Source organism: Trachemys scripta, chromosome 5 (assembly GCF_013100865.1).
Source record: "Trachemys scripta elegans isolate TJP31775 chromosome 5, CAS_Tse_1.0, whole genome shotgun sequence".
NCBI classification, from domain to species: domain Eukaryota; kingdom Metazoa; phylum Chordata; order Testudines; family Emydidae; genus Trachemys; species Trachemys scripta.
In genome coordinates this window covers 86825617-86847412 of record NC_048302.1, presented here as the reverse complement: position 1 = coordinate 86847412, position 21796 = coordinate 86825617, and the positions used below count along the sequence as shown (strand labels likewise).

The 21796-nt window shown below is 42.5% G+C and overlaps 1 protein-coding gene and 1 long non-coding RNA gene across 2 annotated transcripts in view; one reads left to right on the top strand and one right to left on the bottom strand.

The window, feature by feature from the left end:
- Positions 1-21796, top strand: part of LOC117877622 — a 73852-nt gene that overhangs the window by 12658 nt on the left and 39398 nt on the right. Inside the window, exon 2 of the long non-coding RNA XR_004645773.1 lies at positions 18611-18873. This is a non-coding gene — a long non-coding RNA (uncharacterized LOC117877622). The remainder of the gene's footprint in view (positions 1-18610; positions 18874-21796) is intronic.
- DLC1 (DLC1 Rho GTPase activating protein) overlaps positions 1-21796 on the bottom strand; it is a 156324-nt gene that overhangs the window by 107280 nt on the left and 27248 nt on the right. The window lies entirely within an intron of this gene.

The following is a 21796-nucleotide window of genomic DNA, read 5'->3' as shown; positions in this document are numbered from 1 at the left end:
AGAGCATGTGTGGGAGAATGATTTTGTCCCAGGATTGACAAGAGCAATGTATAGAGGAAGAGTTTGCGAAGGGGAATGTTGATGTTTAGGAAGACTTGACAGTTCTTTGGGTGGGGGAATGACAATATTTTAATGGATTTGGGATTTGTTCCATCTTAATCCACCCTGGTATGTGGAAATTCACAGGACAAAATAATACACATATGCGCAGGGAATTTAGAAAACACCAATTACTAAAGCTTTTTAGATCTATGAGTCAGAATTCCACTTCCAGCCAGAGCATGCAATCCACACTTCCATCCAAAATAAAGTTTGGATTCATAAATGTTTACTAGTATCCAAACAACAGAGCTGAATGCTGATATTTTGCCTTTGGCAACTCTTTACAGGTATTTCAGACACTTAATATTACACCACAGATTAAAACAGAACTAATCATTTTATTAAACTTCTCCTATAAATCCCAAACCAAAACTTAAGTTTCTCTTTTCCTTGCCATTGGAGATACATGGAAATGTTTGGTCATTAGCTGCAGCTAGGGTTTGTAACATGAACACATTCTGCTGCTTAAAATAAACTGTACAAACAAAAAACCGAACAAACTAATTCCTCAAAAAACCAAACCAAAACAACTTTGACCAGATTTTATATATCTCATTTATTTAAAAAACACTCGCATCTCTATGGCATTGTCTTACCTACACAAGGACAAAAATTCTTCATAGTGAAATTCCTATTAGCAGGTGACATAGCTGTGACTTCATTATGGCTCCAACAGGTGTTATGAAAACTGAGACTCTCACGCATAAGAGTTCTATATTTCAACTCCTTCTTCCAGAATAAATTCTCTGTGTTCAGTCCTTCCCTGGCTGAGCTTTACAGCAGGATATAGTCCCTTTGTGTGAGATCCTAAACCATCACATTTACAGTCATTTTCTCACTGTATGCTATGCCTCCACACTACTTTAGAGACATAAAACCATAGCCCTTGTGTATATATTTCACCATAGTCATTTAAGAATTTAAAGCCAAATTTTGCATTGATTTAAACTCAGATAACCCAATAGAAGTTGATGGGTTTGTGCCAGGGGATAAATCAGAGCAGAATTTGGCCTAGTAATTTCCTAGGCATGGTAGTGCCTAGGAACCCCAATTAAGGATCTGGGCTCCATTTTACTAGACACTGTATAGACAAGTAACCAATTTAAAACCTTAAGGGCTAGATTGTAGTTCTACCATAAAGGAAGGGGCATCATATTGTTGTGATACTCCAGGAGCAGACTAGAAAACAGATTACAACTCAGTCAGAATCTGGTCCCTGCCCTTGCTGCAGGGGGAAAATAATCTGCATCAGCACTATATGTAGTGTAGGTTACTTCCCCTTTTGTGTCTGGTCAGTTGTTCTGGCCAGTGGATTGGGTGTCAGGGCTAAATCAGGGCTTCACCCCCTCCCACTCTTTGCCTGCTCACCTGTGTGGGAAAGGGAGTAGTGGCCCTATGAAGGCTGCATTCACCTCTGTGCTCCAGTTGGTAATGTAGCGAGCAAGGGAGTCAGAGGGTATCCTATGTCCCTTTATTCCATTGCCATGCAAGACAGCTCACACGTCAGCCCAAATAGTGCCCAACACTGCTCCTAAGAAAGCCAATGGATTATTAATAGGATCTGGCCTATGGAAAATGTTGGTACTAGTTGCTGCAAGAGCAGAAAAGAATAAATTGTTTCAGATAGAGCTTCTCTGGTCCCGCCTGAGGGATAAATGAATCCTCTCACAAACGGCAATTTGGTGCAAAAGATATACTTCTTTTTGTGTCTCAGGGTATGCGATGCATTGCTACAATCATTTCAAAGCACTTTAACAGGCATTTAAGATTTTTTTCCATTTACTGTGGTTTCTTTGACCCTTCAGATACCTCTTGAAGTGTTGCCAGGAATAAACATTCTGTTATCGTTGGTGGCATTAGCACAATATCATTATTACTCAACGCTTGGTGAGCGGGGATTAAAGAGCATTGTCGCTGTTCCGTGTGCATTGCTGGGGAAGAAAACATCACTGAGGCTGTTCTTCAATGTGAGCGCAGACTCAGAGGTGTTGTAAGACAGACCAATTGCCATTTCCTTTGGGAGGGATTGCATCAATGAGTTCTACTCCTCTCTGTGTCCAATCACACCCCTGCTTCACCTAGCACATCATCACCAAAAGGGCTTTTCAAAAGGCTCAGGGGGGAAAAAGCAATTCAGTTTGTTTATTGTTTCTAATGATTGAATGATAAAGCACAGATCTCAGCAAAAGATCTTAGAATAATGGACATTGCTAATAGCTGCCTTACAACAAATCACAAGTATAGTATTACATACCAAAGTCCAGTGAAGTACTGTGCAACAGAGTTACAGCCATGTCCCTTGAATGTTTTAATTGATGGGCATCATTACTGTGTATTGCCTTGGCAGCAAAGTGAATTGCTGAGCATTCACTTCACCTGACTCCCTAAAATTGAGTCAGTGGGAGCCACGTGTGCTCAGCACCTTTGAAAATCAGGACACTTACAGGGGTGCCTAAATATTGATTTAGAGACCTAACATTAGGTTCCCAAGGTTGAAAAATATGGGCTGAACTTTACTCGCACCTCAGCATAGCCCCACCCCCCAACTCCCACTTGTGCAGCATTTCAGGATCAAGGCCTTAATATTTTATCTGATATATTATTCCAGCATGAGAGGGAGTGTGGTAGACCGTCATAAATTTCAGTACAATCACTGGGCCAGACACTCAGCTGTACTAGAGTTCCTTTGCTCTTCTTCCATTCTGGACTGGCCTCGGGGACACTGCAGTCCCTGGCATAATTTTGAGGGTCAGTCCTTAGCCAGGTTTTGCCAGGGCATAGAGACACTCAGGCCAGGCCCATTTCAGCTCAGCCATGTTTTGTGTGGTAAAGGCCTAGAGGCCACTATAACTGATCTAGACCACCTGAGGATTCCTCTACACAGGAGGAATCCTCAACTATCTTCTCACCACTGAGGCACTGGAGAATCCAGCATTTTGTTTATGGTTATATTACAGCTATATTAATCCCTAGTCTTCCCCTCATAGTAACAACATCATCATAAACATTGAAAAAGGGGGGACATCCAAGAGAGACATCCCCACTGCTGACCAAAGCATCGGCCATCATTATCAATGTAACACTTGTTCTCCTTTTCCCCCTTCTCCTCCCCCAAGCACTGTTTGTTCACATCCCTTTTGGGTTATTTTAAGGCCTCATTCTGCCTCCTTTAGTCATGTGGAGTAGTAGTCAAAATCAATGGGGCTGTACGCTGAGTAAGGGTAGCAGAAGCAGGCGCTCTGACAGAAAGCACTATAGGATGGATACATTGCCGTCATTCATCTATAAAGTGCCATGCACATATATGGCACTGAATATAATTGAGATTTTGAAGAAACACCTGCACCCCCATAGTAATAATGCTACAATATAGTGTCAATATGTTATAAAAGAAATCATAGAATCATAGAATATCAGAGTTGGAAGGGACCTCAAGAGGTCATCTAGTCCAACCCCCTGCTCAAAGCAGGACCAATTCCCAGCTAAATCATCCCAGGCAGGGCTTTGTCAAGCCAGGCCTTAAAAACCTCCAAGGAAGGAGACTCCACCACCTCCCTAGGTAACACATTCCAGTGTTTCACCACCCTCCTAGTAAAATAGTTTTTCCTGATATCCAACCTGGACCTCCCCCACTGCAACTTGAGACCATTGCTCCTTGTTCTGTCATCTGCCACCACTGAGAACAGCCGAGCTCCATCTTCTTTGGAACCCCCCTTCAGGTAGTTGAAGGCTGCTATCAAATCCCCCCTCATTCTTCTCTTCTGGAGACTAAACAATCCCAGTTCCCTCAGCCTCTCCTCATAAGTCATGTGCTCCAGACCCCTAATCATTTTTGTTGCCCTCCGCTGGACTCTTTCCAATTTTTCCACATCCTTCTTGTAGTGTGGGGCCCAAAACTGGACACAGTATTCCAGATGAGGCCTCACCAATGTCGAATAAAGGGGAATGATCACGTTCCTCGATCTGCTGGCAATGCCCCTACTTATACAGCCCAAAATGCCGTTAGCCTTCTTGGCAACAAGAGCACACTGTTGACTCATATCCAGCTTCTCGTCCACTGTGACCCCAGGTCCTTTTCTGCAGAACTGCTACCTAGCCATTCGGTCCCTAGTCTGTAGCAGTGCATGGGATTCTTCCATCCTAAGTGCAGGACTCTGCACTTGTCCTTGTTGAACCTCATCAGGTTTTTTTCGGCCCAATCCTCTAATTTGTCTAGGTCCCTCTGTATCTGATCCCTACCCTCTAGTGTATCTACCACGCCTCCTAGTTTAGTGTCATCTGCAAACTTGCTGAGAGTGCAGTCCACACCATCCTCCAGATCATTAATAAAGATATTAAACAAAACCGGCCCCAGGACTGACCCTTGGGGCACTCCGCTTGAAACCGGCTGCCAACTAGACATGGAGCCATTGATCACTACCCGTTGAGCCCGACGATCTAGCCAGCTTTCTATCCACCTTACAGTCCATTCATCCAGCCCATACTTCTTTAACTTGGCGGCAAGAATACTGTGGGAGACCGTATCAAAAGCTTTGCTAAAGTCAAGGAATAACATATCCACTGCTTTCCCCTCATCCACAGAGCCAGTTATCTCATCATAGAAGGCAATTAGGTTAGTCAGGCACGACTTCCCCTTCATGAATCCATGCTGACTGTTCCTGATCACTTTCTTCTCCTCTAAATGTTTCATAATTGATTCCTTGAGGACCTGCTCCATGATTTTTCCAGGGACTGAAGTGAGGCTGACTGGCCTGTAGTTCCCCGGATCCTCCTTCTTCCCTTTTTTAAAGATGGGCACTACATTAGCCTTTTTCCAGTCATCTGGGACCTCCCCCGATCGCCATGAGTTTTCAAAAATAATGGCTAATGGCTCTGCAATCTCACCCGCCAACTCCTTTAGCACCCTCGGATGCAGCGCATCCGGCCCCATGGACTTGTGCACGTCCAGTTTTTCTAAATAGTCCCGAACCACTTCTTTCTCCACAGAGGGTTGGTCACCTTCTCCCCATGCTGTACTGCCCAGTGCAGCAATCTGGGAGCTGACCTTGTGCGTGAAGACAGAGGCAAAAAAATCATTGAGTACATTAGCTTTTTCCACATCCTCGGTCACTAAGTTGCCTCCCTCATTCAGTAAGGGGCCCACACTTTCCTTGATTTTCTTTTTGTTGCTAACATACCTGAAGAAACCCTTCTTGTTACTCTTAACATCTCTTGCTAACTGCAACTCCAAGTGTGATTTGGCCTTCCTGATTTCACTCCTGCACGCCTGAGCAATATTTTTATACTCCTCCCTGGTCATTTGTCCAATCTTCCACTTCTTGTAAACTTCTTTTTTGCGTTTAAGATCAGCAAGGATTTCACTGTTTAGCCAAGCTGGTCGCCTGCCATATTTACTATTCTTTCTACACATCGGGATGGTTTGTTCCTGCAACCTCAATAAGGATTCTTTAAAATACAGCCAGCTCTCCTGGACCCCTTTGCCCTTCATGTTATTCTCCCAGGGGATCCTGCCCATCCGTTCCCTGAGGGAGTCAAAGTCTGCTTTTCTGAAGTCCAGGGTCCGTATTCTGCTGCTCTCCTTTCTTCCTTGTGTCAGGATCCTGAACTCGACCATCTCATGGTCACTGCCTCCCAGGTTCCCATCCACTTTTGCTTCCCCTACTAGTTCTTCCCTGTTTGTGAGTAGCAGGTCAAGAAAAGCTTTGCCCCTAGTTGGTTCCTCCAGCACTTGCATCAGGAAATTGTCCCCTACACTTTCCAAAAATTTCCTGGATTGCCTGTGCACCGCTGTATTGCTCTCCCAGCAGATATCAGGGTGATTAAAGTCTCCCATGAGAACCAGGGCCTGCGATCTAGCAACTTCTGCTAGTTGCCAGAAGAAAGCCTCGTCCACCTCATCCCCCTGGTCTGGTGGTCTATAGCAGACTCCAACCACGACATCACCCTTGTTGCTCACACTTCTCAACTTTATCCAGAGACTCTCAGGTTTTTCTGCAGTTTCATACCGGAGCTCTGAGCAGTCATACTCCTCTCTTACATACAACGCAACTCCCCCACCTTTTCTGCCCTGCCTGTCCTTCCTGAACAGTTTATATCCATCCATGACAGTACTCCAGTCATGTGAGTTATCCCACCAAGTCTCTGTTATTCCAATCATCTGGGTCTAAAACCAAGCAAGTGTTATAGAACATATTTCTCTGTGTTGTACCAACATCTTTTCTTAGATAAGGCAGGCTGATATCATACTACTAGGTCCACTTGTATCTTACCTGCAGACAACAATAGGGAATCTCCTAGCTGTGATGGCTAGCTGGTTAGGGGCAGATGTTTACTGCTTTGCTAACTGAGCTGATAATGATTTTCCCGCTGGAAAAGCACATGCACACTGGTGTGTCTTCCTCAGCTGCTGGCTCTGGGCTTGTTGTTATAATGCTTCATTCAGGGGAATGAGGAATTTATAGCTCATGTTGCAGGGACAGCAACTGGCCGAGAATAGTGATATGAGTTTTAGAAGTGAATGATTGAGGAGATATGACACAAAACGTTGTCATTAGGGCTAGTGATTTGTCACCGTAAATTAAACGAAAACCCAGAGCCTGGTTATGTTAAAACAAAACAAAAAGAAGCAAAAATAATGAATTTATAGTTTAACAAAATTGCCAGACATCACAGGCCACTTTTATAAATCAATATATCCTTTATCTGTAAGAATAATCAGGTGCTTAAACTTAAAATCAGAGCTTAAACCATTTAATAACATTTAGGGATATATTTTCCAATCCTTCCTAGAATTAAATGGTACAATTCTGAAGAGAAATAATAGCAGAATATGAGAGAGAGAGAGATTAAGAGTTAAGAAACTGAGACAAGGGAAAAAATGTTTTACTCAAGATGTGAAATCAGGAAGAGTTGATAAGGCAGATATATGAGATTTATACCAGATGGCAGAAGTTTCAAGAGCCTTTTCCACTGCAACAAGAGTGGTGAGACTACGTAAACTCTCTAAGAGGCCAGTGCTAGATTAGAGTGTGAATGGGAAGGGAATGGAAATAGAGAGAGAGAGAGAGAGAGAGAGAGAGAGATACGCCCAAGATCCATAGGGTAAACTACAGCAAATCTATAGAGTGTTTAAAAAGATCATCAGGAACAACAACAACAACAAAAAGAAGTGCCATTTTGAATTGGATTCTCAAATGAACAGGGATTTAGTGGAAGTTGTTTTAAGGTAGAGTAATATGGTCACTTCTTGGTGGATGCGGAAGGCTGGTAAAATGGTAGAAGCATTCTGTATGTGTTTCAGTCTGGAAAGCTGGGAGTTGAGGAAGATACAGAAGATAAATGAAGGTTCGGTTTTGGGACCCATTTTATTTAATCTATTTATTACTGACCTCGGAACCAATTGTAGGAGTGGGCTGATAAAGTTTGCGGATGACACAAAGCTGGGAGGTATTGCCAATTCGGAGGAGGATAGGGATATTCTGCAGGGAGACTTGAATGACCTTGTGAATTGGAGTATCAGAAATAGGATGAAATTTAATAGTGAAAAGTGTAAGGTGATGCATTTAGGGATGACTAACAACAATTTTAGTTACAAGCTGGGGACGCATCGGTTAGAAGTAACGGAGGAGGAGAAAGACCTCGGGGTCCTTGTAGACCGCAGGATAACTATGAGTCGACAATGTGACGTGGCGGTGAAAAAAGCCAATGCGGTCTTGGGATGCATTAGGCGAGGTATATCTAGTAGGGATAAGGAGGTGCTGCTTCCATTGTACAAGGCACTGGTGAGACCTCATTTGGAGTACTGTGTGCAGTTCTGGTCTCCCATGTTTAAAAAAGATGAACTCAAACTGGAACGGGTACAGAGAAGGGCCACTAGGATGATCAGAGGAATGGAAAACCTGTCGTATGAAAGGAGACTAGAGGGGCTCGGGTTGTTTAGCCTGACCAAACGAAGGCTGAGGGGGGATATGATTGCTCTCTTTAAATATATCAGAGGGATAAATACCAGGGAGGGAGAGGAATTATTCCAGCTCAGTACTAATGTGGACACGAGAACGAATGGATATAAACTGGCCTTGGGGAAGTTTAGGCTTGAAATTAGACGAAGGTTTCTGACCGTCAGAGGGGTGAAATATTGGAACAGCCTTCCGAGGGAAATGGTGGGGGCGAAGGACCTGTCTGGTTTTAAGATTAAGCTAGATAAGTTTATGGAGGGAATGGTTTAATGGGATAACATGATTTTAGTCAAAGGAACAGCGTGCCATGGCAGGTAAATAGTATAATGGCTAATGAGGGTCAGGATGGAGAATCTTGCCTACGTGCTCGGGGTTTTACTGATCGCCATATTTGGGGTCGGGAAGGAATTTTCCTCCAGGGTAGATTGGCAGAGGCCCTGGAGGTTTTTCGCCTTCCTCCGCAGCATGGGGCAGGGATCGCTAGCAGGAGGATTCTCTGCTAATTGAAGTCTCTAAGCCACAGGATTTGGGGACTTCAACAGCAGAGTCAAGGGAAAGGGTAGGGACGGCTTTGTGGCCTGCATCATGCGGGAGGTCAGACCAGATGATCATAATGATCCCTTCTGACCTTAAAGTCTATGAGTCTATGAGTCTATGTGAAAGAGCTGGATTAGGATTTCAGTAGAGGAAGAATAGATTTTGCAATAGGTAGATTTACAAATGGAGGAGGAGGAGAAGAGTTCGGGATGAAGTTTATAGAAAGTGGAAACAAATGGAAGCCTTGAGAGAGAGAAGTCTCTTGGCCAAAAAGCACTTCTGTCTTTAAGATATTTTGTAATGCATGGTGAGAAAGAAACAAAAGTTCCATTATGGTGAACAGAAAGTTATATGCTTTGTTTCCTCCAGGGTAATGTGTAACTTTCTCACCTTTACATTTCTTTTTCTAGTCTTATTCTGTCTTTTCTACCACAGGAAGGCTTGATGGAGCAAATTCTCATGTTAGTGCCAGGATTTTAAGTAACATAATTACCATTAACCAACTGAATATAGTTTTCTTCACTTCCTGCCCCAAACCATTGTGCAGTGTTAAATAGCTAAAAAACTTCTGCTCTTCACTGGTTGGTGAAGAGATTTATTTATGTGAGACAAATCCTTCTCCCTCACAATGGGCACAGATTACCTTGACTGTTGCCTAACCAGTGTGGTTTCATAGCACAGGGAAAAAGAGGAGACTATTTGGGCTGCCCACACAGGACACACAAACACCTCAAGACAAGGTGCACAGCTCCCTGCACTTTGCAAGACGGCATGCCTGAACATATCCCTGTATAATCATTTGGGCTGAATTCTGATCCTAGATTCTGTATAATGACCATGTTTCTGTTTCACAGAAACTTGCAAAAATCAGCTACTGTGTTCACATGGACATGTACATTAGTTGGTTTTACAGGATGTGAGGTAACACATGTCCACAGAGTGAGCTCCTCAGTCATGTGTCTGACCTCATTGTAGAACAAGAGATTTAAATCAAGCCTCTAGTATATTCACTGGCATTGACTAGGATATATCCAGGCAGATCAAAGTTAAGACTCAAATGTCTGCTCTTCACTACCCTGAGAGTTTTGAGTTCTATGCCATATTCCTTTCTCACATGAAATCCTTTTCTAATCATCAGTGGTTAATGGTGGACTTGAAGAATCAGCTTGGACTCCAAAATCTTTATTAGCCTTTGATCCAAAGTTGTTACAAAGAACAAAAAAAATATTTTCTTCACTTTGGGGCCAAATGTATCCAGTGTGATCAGTGAACCTTCTAATGAACATCCACAAGTTTAAACCATGTGTCACCAAATTGTTTGTACCTTCAATATCAGATGTGATGTCCCACAGTACTTAACAAACCAAAAAATTATCTGAGACTGCACATAATTCGCCAGTTTCTTTCTTTTGATTAGAACACACATTATCCTATGTCCTTTTGGCCACTGAATTAATCCATATGTAATTGCTTAAGAGTTGAATAAACATTCTTTGTTTTTGATTTAGTACATTATTGAAGTATAGGCTAACATTCAGAGAATAGAACTGGGAATACTGTCTGTTAATCCTTCACACACTGACCAATAGGGCTGGGAAGTGTGAGAGGGCAGCTGCTGAGTGACACTGTAATGACTGTAACTAAGGTGTGCCTGAAAATGTCAGCAAGACCAGCAGGAAGCTGAGTGATGAAATGCAGAACCGCATAAAAAGGTGTTAGCAGATTAGCATTTAAGCCTAATGGGCAGCCTTCCGCCAGGAGGGGAAACATCATAAAAAAGGATGCAGTGAATGTCTTCTGCTTCTCTGCCTGATGTTTGCAGTATATTGACAGTGGAAGATATGCTGGGCACTTTAAAATTGGCACGTTTAAGAGTATGTCTACACTGCAGCTGGGAGCGAACCTCTAAGCCTGGGTAAACAGACTCATGCCATTAGGGCTCGAGTGAGCATGCTAACAATAGTTGTGTGGACATTGCAGCTCCAGCAGAAACTTGGTTAGCCACCCACCCTGGTTTCTGTTCTGCAGTAAAAACTTATAGAATCATAGAATATCAGGGTTGGAAGGGACCTCAGGAGGTCATCTAGTCCAACCGCCTGCTCAAAGCAGGACCAATTCCCAACTAAATCATCCCAGTCAGGGCTTTGTCAAGCCTGACCCTAAAAACCTCTAAGGAACGAGATTCCACCATCTCCCTAGGTAACCCATTCCAGTGCTTCACCACCCTCCTAGGGAAAAAGTTTTTCCTAATATCCAACCTAAACCTCCCCAACTGCAACTTGACACCATTACACCTTGTTCTGTCATCAGGTACCACTGAGAACAGTCTAGATCCATCCTCTTTGGAACCCCACTTCAGGTAGTTGAAAGCAGCTATCAAATCCCCCCTCATTCTTCTCTTCTGCAGACTAAACAACCCCAGTTCCCTCAGCCTCTCCTCATAAGTCATGTGCTCCAACCCCCTAATCATTTTTGTTGCCCTCCGCTGGACTCTTTCCAATTTTTCCACATCCTTCTTGTAGTGTGGGGCCCAAAACTGGACACAGTACTCCAGATGAGGCCTCACCAATGTCGAATAGAGGGGAACGATCATGTCCCTTGATCTGCTGGCAATGCGCTTACTTATACAGCCCAGAATGCCGTTAGCGTTCTTGGCAACAAGGGCACACTGTTGACTCATATCCAGCTTCTCGTCCACTGTAACCCCTAGGTCCTTTTCTGCAGAACTGTTTCCTAGCCATTCGGTCCCTAGTCTGTAACAGTGCATGGGATTCTTCCGTCCTAAGTGCAGGACTCTGCACTTGTTCTTGTTGAACCTCATCGGGTTTCTTTTGGCTCAATCCCCTAATTTGTCTAGGTCCCTCTGTATCCTGTTCCTACCCTCCAGCATATCTACCACTCCTCCCAGTTTAGTGTCATCTGCAAACTTGCTGAGAGTGCAGTCCACTCCATCCTCCAGATCATTAATGAAGATATTGAACAAAACTGGCCCCAGGACCGACCCCTGGGGCACTCCACTTGAAACCGGCTGCCAACTAGACATGAAGCCATTGATCACTACCTGTTGAGCCCGACGATCTAGTCAGCTTTCTATCCACCTTATAGTTGCATCATGAAGTTGGGCAACATCATCATGTTATGATGGTCCTAAAAGATATTTCAAAGTACTTTCAATGTCCAGCAAGCCTAGGTTGGAGGATGCAGGAAAGTCCAGTCAATATCAGGATGGGATGTAGGATGACCAGACAGCAAATGTGAAAAATTGGGACAGGGGGTAAGGGGTAATAGGAGCCTATATAAGAAAAAGACCCAAAAATCAGGACTGTCCCTATAAAATCGGGACATCTGGTCACCCTAATGGGATGAAAACCTTTGAGCCTTATAGTCAATCCCTATAAGAGATGAAATGTCCTGTTTTATAAATCCCAAGCCTGACAGCAGGTTGAGTTTCACAGGATCAGATATGTGGCCGAAACAATAGAGAGAGACTTGGGGCAGAGTAGAAGCAGGCTAGTGGTTGGTGAGAGGGAATTATTTACGTAGTTAGACAAAAGTTGTCTCGTTCTTAAAGTGGTTTTATGAATTAATAAAAGTTCATCATTGGACAATGACAGTCCCAGCCCTTGCATCATTTTAACCTCAGCTTATATCATGGAAGAAAACATTGCAGTGAGAATAAACCTTTCCCCACTTTGGTAGCGACTTGAACAAACAGGCTCAATTTGGCTTCAAAGAAATTTGAATTATGTTGACAAATCACCATATACTATAAAACATAAAATTAGGAAAATCAGCACTGATAGCCCATGTTATCTACCACAGCACGATGATGTTGTCTACCAAGGTTCCATTTGGGGTGATGGCGGTAGAGAAAGGGCTAAGAGATTCCTATATTCATAGATTTTAAGGCCAGAAGTGACCATTCTGATAATCTAGTCTGACTAGTCTGACTGCCTGTACAACACAGGTTATATGAACATCACCCAGTAATTTCTACATCATACCCATAATTTCTATTTGGTGTATTTAGTTTTGGACCACTTATTCTTCCAACAACATCTACTTTAGTGTTAGGTAAAACTTTAGATAAGCAAACTCATTGGTGAGTTTTCTGAGTTGTGACGGCCAGCAAGACTGATAAGATAAAAATACCGATATCTACATGACATCCTAAGCAGGGATTAATTCAGATGATATCTGGTCAATGCAGCTGGAGGTGTGATTTCTAGCTAGGGTAGATGGATACGTAATGGTGTTGATAGTGCACTAGCTCAAAGAATAGCAGGGTAGCTCTGGTGGTAGGGCAACGGCCCGGGCGAGCTACTCCAGTATGGACCTAGGATCTCAGACAGGATTGTTCTTGTGCAGCTAGCCCAAACTGCTGACCATGCTGCTGCAGCTGCACTGCTATTTTTAGCATGTTAGCTCGACCAAAGCTAGTGCACGTACATCTAACTGAACTGGCAATTACACCTCCAATTGCAGTGTAGATGTACCTAAATAGTTTCATCTCGTGCCCGCTTGTTGTTTAACATATGGAACTTCCATATCACAGACTTAGAACATACTCATTTATCCTAGGCAGGGCCGGTGCAAGGAAGTTTCGCGGCCTAGGCGAAACTTCCACCTTGTGCCCCCCCCCGCCCCGCGGCAGCCCCCTGCCCCCCCCCCCCCCCGACGCCCCCCCCCTCGCGGCAGATTCCCCCCCCCCCCGGGAGCCGGCAGCTCCCCACCCTAGCTCACCTCTGCTCCACCTCCTCCCCAAGCACACCGCCCCTGCTCTAATTCTCCTCCCCTCCCAGGCTTGCGGCGCCAAACAGCTGATTGGCGCCACAAGCCTGGGAGGCGGGAGAAGTGGAGCAGCCGCTACGCTGGGAGAGGGAGTCGGAGCCGCATGTGTCAGCATGCCGCCGGCAGCCCAGCCCAGGAACGCTGTAAAAAAACCTGGGGGTACCGCTTTTTGGTGCCACCAAATCTTGGCGCCCTAGGTAACTGCCTAGTTTGCCTTAATGGTAGCACCGGCCCTGATCCTAGGTAAAATTGGACAGCATTATACATCATACTGTCTTCACCACAGGAGGATGGACTAGATGATTGCTTGAGGTCCCTTCTAGCCCTACACTTCTACAATTCTATGAAGTTAGATTTTTGACCCTGGGATGAGATACATGTGCCAAGCATGTTTCCATGTTGCCCTTTATTCCTGCATTTCCTTCTGCATTCCAGTGCATCGGCTGCCAACGCTCTCCTTCATATCATTGTTGACATACACATTCCTTCTGCAAAGAAGTGTATCATATTTGTTTATTAAAGAAGAAAACAAGTAAACCTGCACTGCTTGGTGAGCTTCAGATCACACATTTCTCTATGTATCTACATTGTGTTTACCTACATTGTAAGATATCCTAGACAGGGAGCATGTGTTCCTCTGTGTTCTGTACAGAACTGAACACCCTTTCAGTATTCATATAACAACTGAAGACAGGGAATGTGGGAATCAGGGATATTAGGATTTCTGTTCCAAAGGAGCAAATTGTCTACAGTCACAAAAATATTCAAGAATGCTGTACAGCACAGCTGCCGCTTCATAGCTTTAGCACATTCTTATGTCTGGTACATATGCCATGGATCACCTAGGAGTCATACTGAAATACAAAATACTACAGAGCCATTTTTACATAAGAATTAATTGTGAACAAGGGGTGTGATTCTGATCTCACTATTTTTGCACTGTTTTTCCCGAGTTTCATATGTGCAAGAGGAGAATATAGATTTTAAGGCCCAAACATACTTTCTTTCAAAGACAGCTACATGCCTTCATCTTTCAGTTATTTTTCGTTAACACTCTTACTAATAGCAACACTCTTGCTATTTCTATTTCCCTATGTCCGGCATACAGAATTCCAGGGAGGTGATGCACTGTAGGGCATTGTTTCAAACTAATTTCTAGATTTATTTCCATCTGCTTTCTGTTCCAGGTTCCAGGGTCTAACAACTGGGACTGCAGAGGAATTTTCTGAAACAATTAGTTTCTTCATTTTGAGCATTACTGTTAATTTTCCTCAGGGTGCTCTGAACTGATCGAAAATGTGCCCAACACTGCACAAGGGTACCAATAGCACAGCAGGGAAGGCTATGGCTTTCATGGCATTCAAAGTAACATGTATGACCAGACTTTGTTGAGAAAGCTATGAATGCTGATGTTGCTTTAAACAATTTGCATAAGTTGTCAGTGGTTGAGGCAGCTGCCTCTCCCTAATGTAAACTCTCTTTGTGGTGAATGCTGTGTGAGGTGCACAGTCGGCATTTAACTGTTACGTACTATGGTCACAAAAAGGAAAATCCACACTCCTTATTTGGTACCAAATTAAGTATAAAGTCAGATAAATTCTGTCTGAATATGAGTGGGCTGTTACATATTTTGTAAATTGTCTTTGCTTCACATCAACACCCTGTTGCCAGAGAACCCACCTTTCTGAACTGGAAATCTGTGGGGCAGTTAAAATATATGTGTAAAACAGAAGACAAATTCTGCTTCCATTTCCACCAGCATATATCCAGAGTTACAGCAATGAAGTCACCAAAGAATGTATGTAACTGAGAACAGAACTTTGTCCCAAGAGTCAGAACAGATTACTGAACTATAATTAACTAAATATGAAGAGTGTCTGTGCTACATTTTTTATTAGTAAAGTCCTAATTCTGTGCTCAGATAGGCATATGCATTTTATGTCGATTTCAGTGGGAATTGCACATGTATAACTGAGTGTAGAATTGTCATGACTGTAAGGTAAGTGAATCCTCCATCTTGAAGGCATCTGGGATTTTATGTCTGATCCAGAACCCATTAAAGTTAATGGAAAGACTCTCACTGATTTCAGTGGGCTTTGGACCAGGCCCTATGAAATGAAAGTAGTAGGACTACTGTATGCCTTTGTATAGAGGGCCTAATCCTGCTGCAGTGGGAGTTTTGCCATGAAAGATTCCAGGAATTTCATGGCATGTTATGAGATATACTTTTATAGAAATTAAGCAATGCCAGTAAGAAATATTGAACATTTTCCCACCAGTGGCCCTCATTAAATATAACAAAAGCAAAGGATATTAAATTAGAGTTTAATGACTGAGCTCAGTGCGCCAACTCTGAATATCAACACAAACCAATATCTTAAGAATTCTTTTCTAAGCCATTTTAAACACAAGCTTTATAAAGAATTCATATAGCCACCCATACACGTACAGAAGCCTTTTGGAACAACTAAATTCAATAAACATCTAGCTCTCCATTTTACTGCATTTACAGAAGGTACAGTTTCTAAAATGAAGAGAATTAAATGTTTGTATGGAAATATTTTAGTTTGGCTTTATTGAAATTGGTCCCAGCTGTTCAGATACAATATTTAGCCCGTAGCTACACAAACTGTATTCACTTTTTTGATGTTACTAATCATTATTTTGGGAGAGCAATGTGGGCTGTTTTCTATTATTCAGTAACACAGAAACAAAATAAAAAGATTTGCTATGAAACGTTAAGAATGGCTGAAGAAATCAACCCTAATAAGAGGATACTAAATTTACAGTATGGTTAAGAAGCTAGTTCTTTCTGTCTCTATTTTACACTAAATTCCCATGATCTGATTATGCAATTTTTGGAATGGCTTCAGACGCTGACAGCTATAAAATATTTGACACATGAAAACAATGTTATGCTACAAACATTTGTGATACATGGAGAATGGGAGGTCAGCCAACTCCAAGAGGACAGAAGAGAAATGATTATGTATCTTGCAGAGTGTGTGAATCCATTAAAATATAATCTGACTGCGGATAGCTCATATCTTTATAGGAGGAAGATTACAAACCTGAAAGCATTCTTTCCTGGGTAAACATGAAAACATGTAAAAGACTGAACTAAACAAATCAGTCCTCCCTCACCTTCCCCCCTCCCACTACCCACCCCCATAGGCATTTGTTTCTGTGAATAGACCTCCACCCGGGTGTTCAGAAGAGAGTGCCCATGAAATGGCCATTACACTCCCAGGTTTACAGAATATGTTTTCTGGTTGAGGAATGTAACATTATTTGCAAAGTGGGAACAAATGGTGTGTATTCATCTGCTTATTACGAACTGAAAGCCTGAAGAGTGTCTGAATGCTACAAATACCAATGACAATAATTTCAGGAACATATTTATATGTGTTTAAAGGGAATGCATGTTGAGACATGCTTAACATGTCATTTGCTGTGGAGCACTGACAATGGGATGGCAACATGAGGTCGTCCTAGGTTAATGCTATACTTAGAAAATTCTGGGTTTTTTTCATAGATCCTTTTCTTCCTTCCTCACAGAAACTATTTCCTTCCAAGCAGTGTTTAAATTGGTAGAGACTAGCCTGCACATAGTCTGGGCTAGTTATCAGCAGACCCCACAACTGGAATGAGTGTCTCTAGATTTCCTTATCCACCCACCCCAGCCGCAACTGCCATCAAAGCAACTGATTCTAGGACAGAGATGAATGGCTTCTCTCAGAATAGAATTGTACAGCAAGGTCATTGGTGTTCAAAACAAGCTGGTCAACAGCAGGAAATTCCCTCTAAGACTGCTAAATCTTGTTTACAAAAGATGTCGCTCTTTGGGTTAAATATTTCATGTTATTTTGCTCATTTTTAAATGCTCTCTTCTCAGAAAGCAGAGGGGGTGAAATCCTGGCCTCACCAAAGTCAATGACAAAATTCCCTCGGACTTCAATGGGGCAGGATTTCACCCATCATGTCTCACTAGAGAAAAGGGTGAAGAATGTAAACATCTAAAAATGTTGTTGTGAGAATATGTCTGACCCCATGCAGTCGTGCAAAGGCTTCCCTTTTTGAGTCCATAAACAGGGTTTAGCACAATCACTGCACCCACAGAACAGACCCTTCATTAAACCAGCTTGGCAGAAGCCTCCTCATATGGGGCAGGGAGAGAATAGGGCCATAGGACTACCCCCTCCATACCAGCCAATTGTCTATTAGGGACAGCAACAATACTTTGTGACCAACCAACCACAACTCAGCAATACAACTCAAATTTTGGGTTTCAAATAATAACACACAGAGTAAATGAAATATGTGAAAACTTCGTTGAATACTTTTAAGTAACAGCCCCATTTGAGAAGGTTATGATCTGCTCATGGACATTCTGTGGATAGAACTAGAGGTAAAAGTTGCTGAATAAATTACCTGTTTGATATTGCCCATTCAGCTTTAATTATTACATAGAACTTCATTTACTGGGAAATGTAAACGTAGCTACAGTGATCTCAACACCTCTTTTCAATGATTTGTCATAGATTGTGATGGGGTATACAAACCCCATACTAGAGAAGAAAGGGTTAAGGAGCTGCTCTGGGTCTAGGTGGCCCAGGCCCACCGGACCTGCAAAGCCTGCAGAAGTTGGAGGGAGAGCTTAAAAAGGGAAGCAGCATAGCTCAGTGGCAGGCAGATAGGGGAAGTGAGATGACCTGTGCTCTGAACTCCTGGGAAAGAGCACCACAGGAGCTCTTGCTGCCTGAGGCTTGGAAATATTGACCTGAACAAGCCTGCAAAAAAGAACTTGGGTCTTTTGAAGGTCAGAGACTTTATTTTTGTGTTCAGTTCTTTACCCTGAGAAAAAAGGGGGCATCAATAAGAAGTGATCCAGGGAAGCAGCTGCATAGCACCGCAAGGTGCAGGGGCTTAGCTGACTACCATTGGAGTCTGGTGGAGAGGGCGGGTTCCCTACCAACCCCTATAAAGGGGACAATGACATAAGTCTATCCAATAGTGTGGAGCCTAGCTGGGAAAGACTCTGAAGGTACAAGGGTCAAAACTTCAAGATCCCGACCCAAAGGGGAAGCTCTGAAGGCCTTGCTGACTTCTGAAGACTTCCACATCATTGGACCTTTTATGTGTACCCCAAAAGCGGTGGCCTTCAATGTGTGACTCAGCCAGAGGACAGACCTTTATGTAATCCAGTTTTTCTTTAATTCTTACAGGAAGCTTCACATCATTGGTAAAAGCCCAGCATCTTTCTTGAAACGAGTGAGAAAGGAGGATGCCCAGGAGGAAGACAACCTGCCACACCCCAGCTTGTCTACTAGGCAGCACTGGTGGTGAATGTTCCACTTCACATACGGTCAGACCTCAGTTATCAAAACCCCATTATGGGAAACTTTAGGTTTCCAGAGGTCAGAAATATCTTCTGTATTTTGAAACCTGCACCAGCCAGCTTCCCAGGGGTTGCCCGCAGAGGAGAGAGGTGAGTGAATCTGCTTGTGCCTGTTCTCTGCAGATGCAGGAAGCTGGTTCACCTGATCAAGTGATAATTTGAAGGTTGTGTGTGTAATGTTGGACCATACACAAAAACACTATATACATGTAAACACATATATTTCAAGTTATGTAGTGTTCCTATCACATATTTCTGGATGGATGTGCATTAAAAGCTTGATTCTCCACACCATTGTACCCATTTTACATCAGCGTAACTCCATTGATCTCAATGTCACAGACTGGAGAATCAGTCACTTACTATTTAAAAATGCATATCACAATCAAATTAGACTAATGTTCAGAACACGGACAATACTTAAGAGCTTCTCCCCTGTCCACAATCAGCCCAAAACAGCCCTTCTCACTTAACCCACCCCCTCAGTAAAAGTCTACATCAACAGACCTGGCGGCATGTCCTGAAGGCCAGCTAACTGGGCTTCACTGGACAAAGGGAGAGCAGTAAGTTCCAGAGTCTGTGATCCTCCCTTGAGAATGGCCAGACATAGATATCTGGGGACATCTCAAATTCCTTACCTGATCTTAAATGTTGTATAAGAGCATGGAATGCAAAGCAGTCTCTGAGATATACTTTGTTTACATGGACAGGTTTCATAGATTCATAGATTCTAGGACTGGAAGGGACCTCAAGAGGTCATCGAGTCCAGTCCCCTGCCCTCGTGGCAGGACCAAATACTGTCTAGACCATCCCTGATAGACATTTATCTAACCTACTCTTAAATATCTCCAGAGATGGAGATTGCACAATCTCCCTAGGCAATTTATTCCAGTGTTTAATCACCCTGACAGTTAGGAACTTTTTCCTAATGTCCAACCTAGACCTCCCTTGCTGCAGTTTAAACCCATTGCTTCTTGTTCTATCCTTAGAGGCTAATGTGAACAAGTTTTCTCCCTCCTCCTTATGACATCCTTTTAGATACCTGAAAACTGCTATCGTGTCCCCTCTCAGTCTTCTCTTTTCCAAACTAAACAAATCCAATTCTTTCAGCCTTCCTTCATAGGTCATGTTCTCAAGACCTTTAATCATTCTTTTTGCTCTTCTCTGGACCCTCTCCAAATTTCTCCACATCTTTCTTGAAATGCAGTGCCCAGAACTGGACACAATACTCCAGCTGAGGCCTAACCAGTGCAGAGTAGAGTGGAAGAATGACTTCTCGTGTCTTGCTCACAACACACCTGTTAATGCATCCCAGAATCATGTTTGCTTTTTTTGCAACAGCATCACACTGTTGACTCATATTTAGCTTGTGGTCCACTATAACCCCTAGATCCCTTTCTGCCGTACTCCTTCCTAGACAGTCTCTTCCCATTCTGTACGTGTGAAACTGATTGTTCCTTCCTAAGTGGAGCACTTTGCATTTGTCTTTGTTAAACTTCACCCTGTTTACCTCAGACCATTTCTCCAATTTGTCCAGATCATTTTGAATTATGACCCTGTCCTCTAAAGCAGTTGCAATCCCCCCCCAGTTTGGTATCATCTGCAAACTTAATAAGCATACTTTCTATGCCAATATCTAAGTCGTTGATGAAGATATTGAACAGAGCCGGTCCCAAAACAGACCCCTGCGGAACCTCACTTGTTATACCTTTCCAGCAGGATTGGGAATCATTAATAACTACTCTCTGAGTACGTTTATCCAGCCAGTTATGCACTCACCTTATAGTAGCCCCATCTAAATTGTATTTGCCTAGTTTATCAATAAGAATATCATGCGATCAGGTGATCCTGATCCCTTTTTTTTCATTTGGAATAAAAAGAAAAATTGTTAGATTACAGTCTATGTCTAATAAAGGTGGCATGAAGTTGCCAAAGTTCTATCAGATTGCATTTACTCTTTGACATTCATTGTGTGTCTGGATATTAATAGCCTACCTTGGCTGATAGCCATGAACTATAATTCAAAATATCTTGCTTATAGTGGCCTTGCTAATTATTAGTCTGTCCTAATGATACAAAATCTGATAGCCCCATTATTTAAATTTCAAGATGCTGGGCTTTTACCAATGATATGCAGCTTCTTGTAAGAATGAACGAAAATCTGGATTACATAAAGGTGCATATATTTAGAGTAACTCATATGGTATCATTAAAAGAAGACTATTGATTGTCATGGATTGATAAGTCTATACTGCAATTATCTGATTAATATACAGGTGGCCAGTTTAAATCACCTGAAATTTTGAGAAAGAAACACAGCTTCATCCTGCACTGATGCCCCCACTTAATTTTATGCACTCTGAGTAGTTCCACTGAAGGCAAAGGAACTATTCACAGTATGTGTCTTAGTGAGTTTACAAGATCAGGGGCTATACTTGCAAGTGACACTAAGCCAAATTCTTTACTCATTCACATACACAACCAACACTGAATCAATAAGCATTCAGTGAAGCACAATTTGACCCTTTGCTTGCAAAATCTATTTGGACTTATTTCTCATGCCCCAAATCTTCAATCCTAGCTATATTATTGAGAATAAAATTAATTAAACAATTAAACTTTTAAGCTCTACAATTTTCCAATACATATGTCCTCCATTGTGATTACTATGGGATTAATTGGGAGAAAAAAATTAATTTGACATATCCAGATCCATTCTGATACTTAAGCTGTGCATCTGGCTGAATTATTAATAGCAGACAATACACTGTATTTGTCCATTTTAATTTTTATGTGTGTGCGAATTATACATAAATGAATGAAGATTTTTACTTGCAATTGTTCCATGATTAGTTTTATAAAGATATCATTAAATCAGGGGTATGGTGGTGAGCACTTGGGGAGTGATAAAAATAGGGGGAAACAAACAGGCTTGTGACATCACAAATCCTCTCCTGTCCTCTTTTGAAAAAGAAAGAGCATATATATTTGGCTACAAAATTAAACCCTAGAT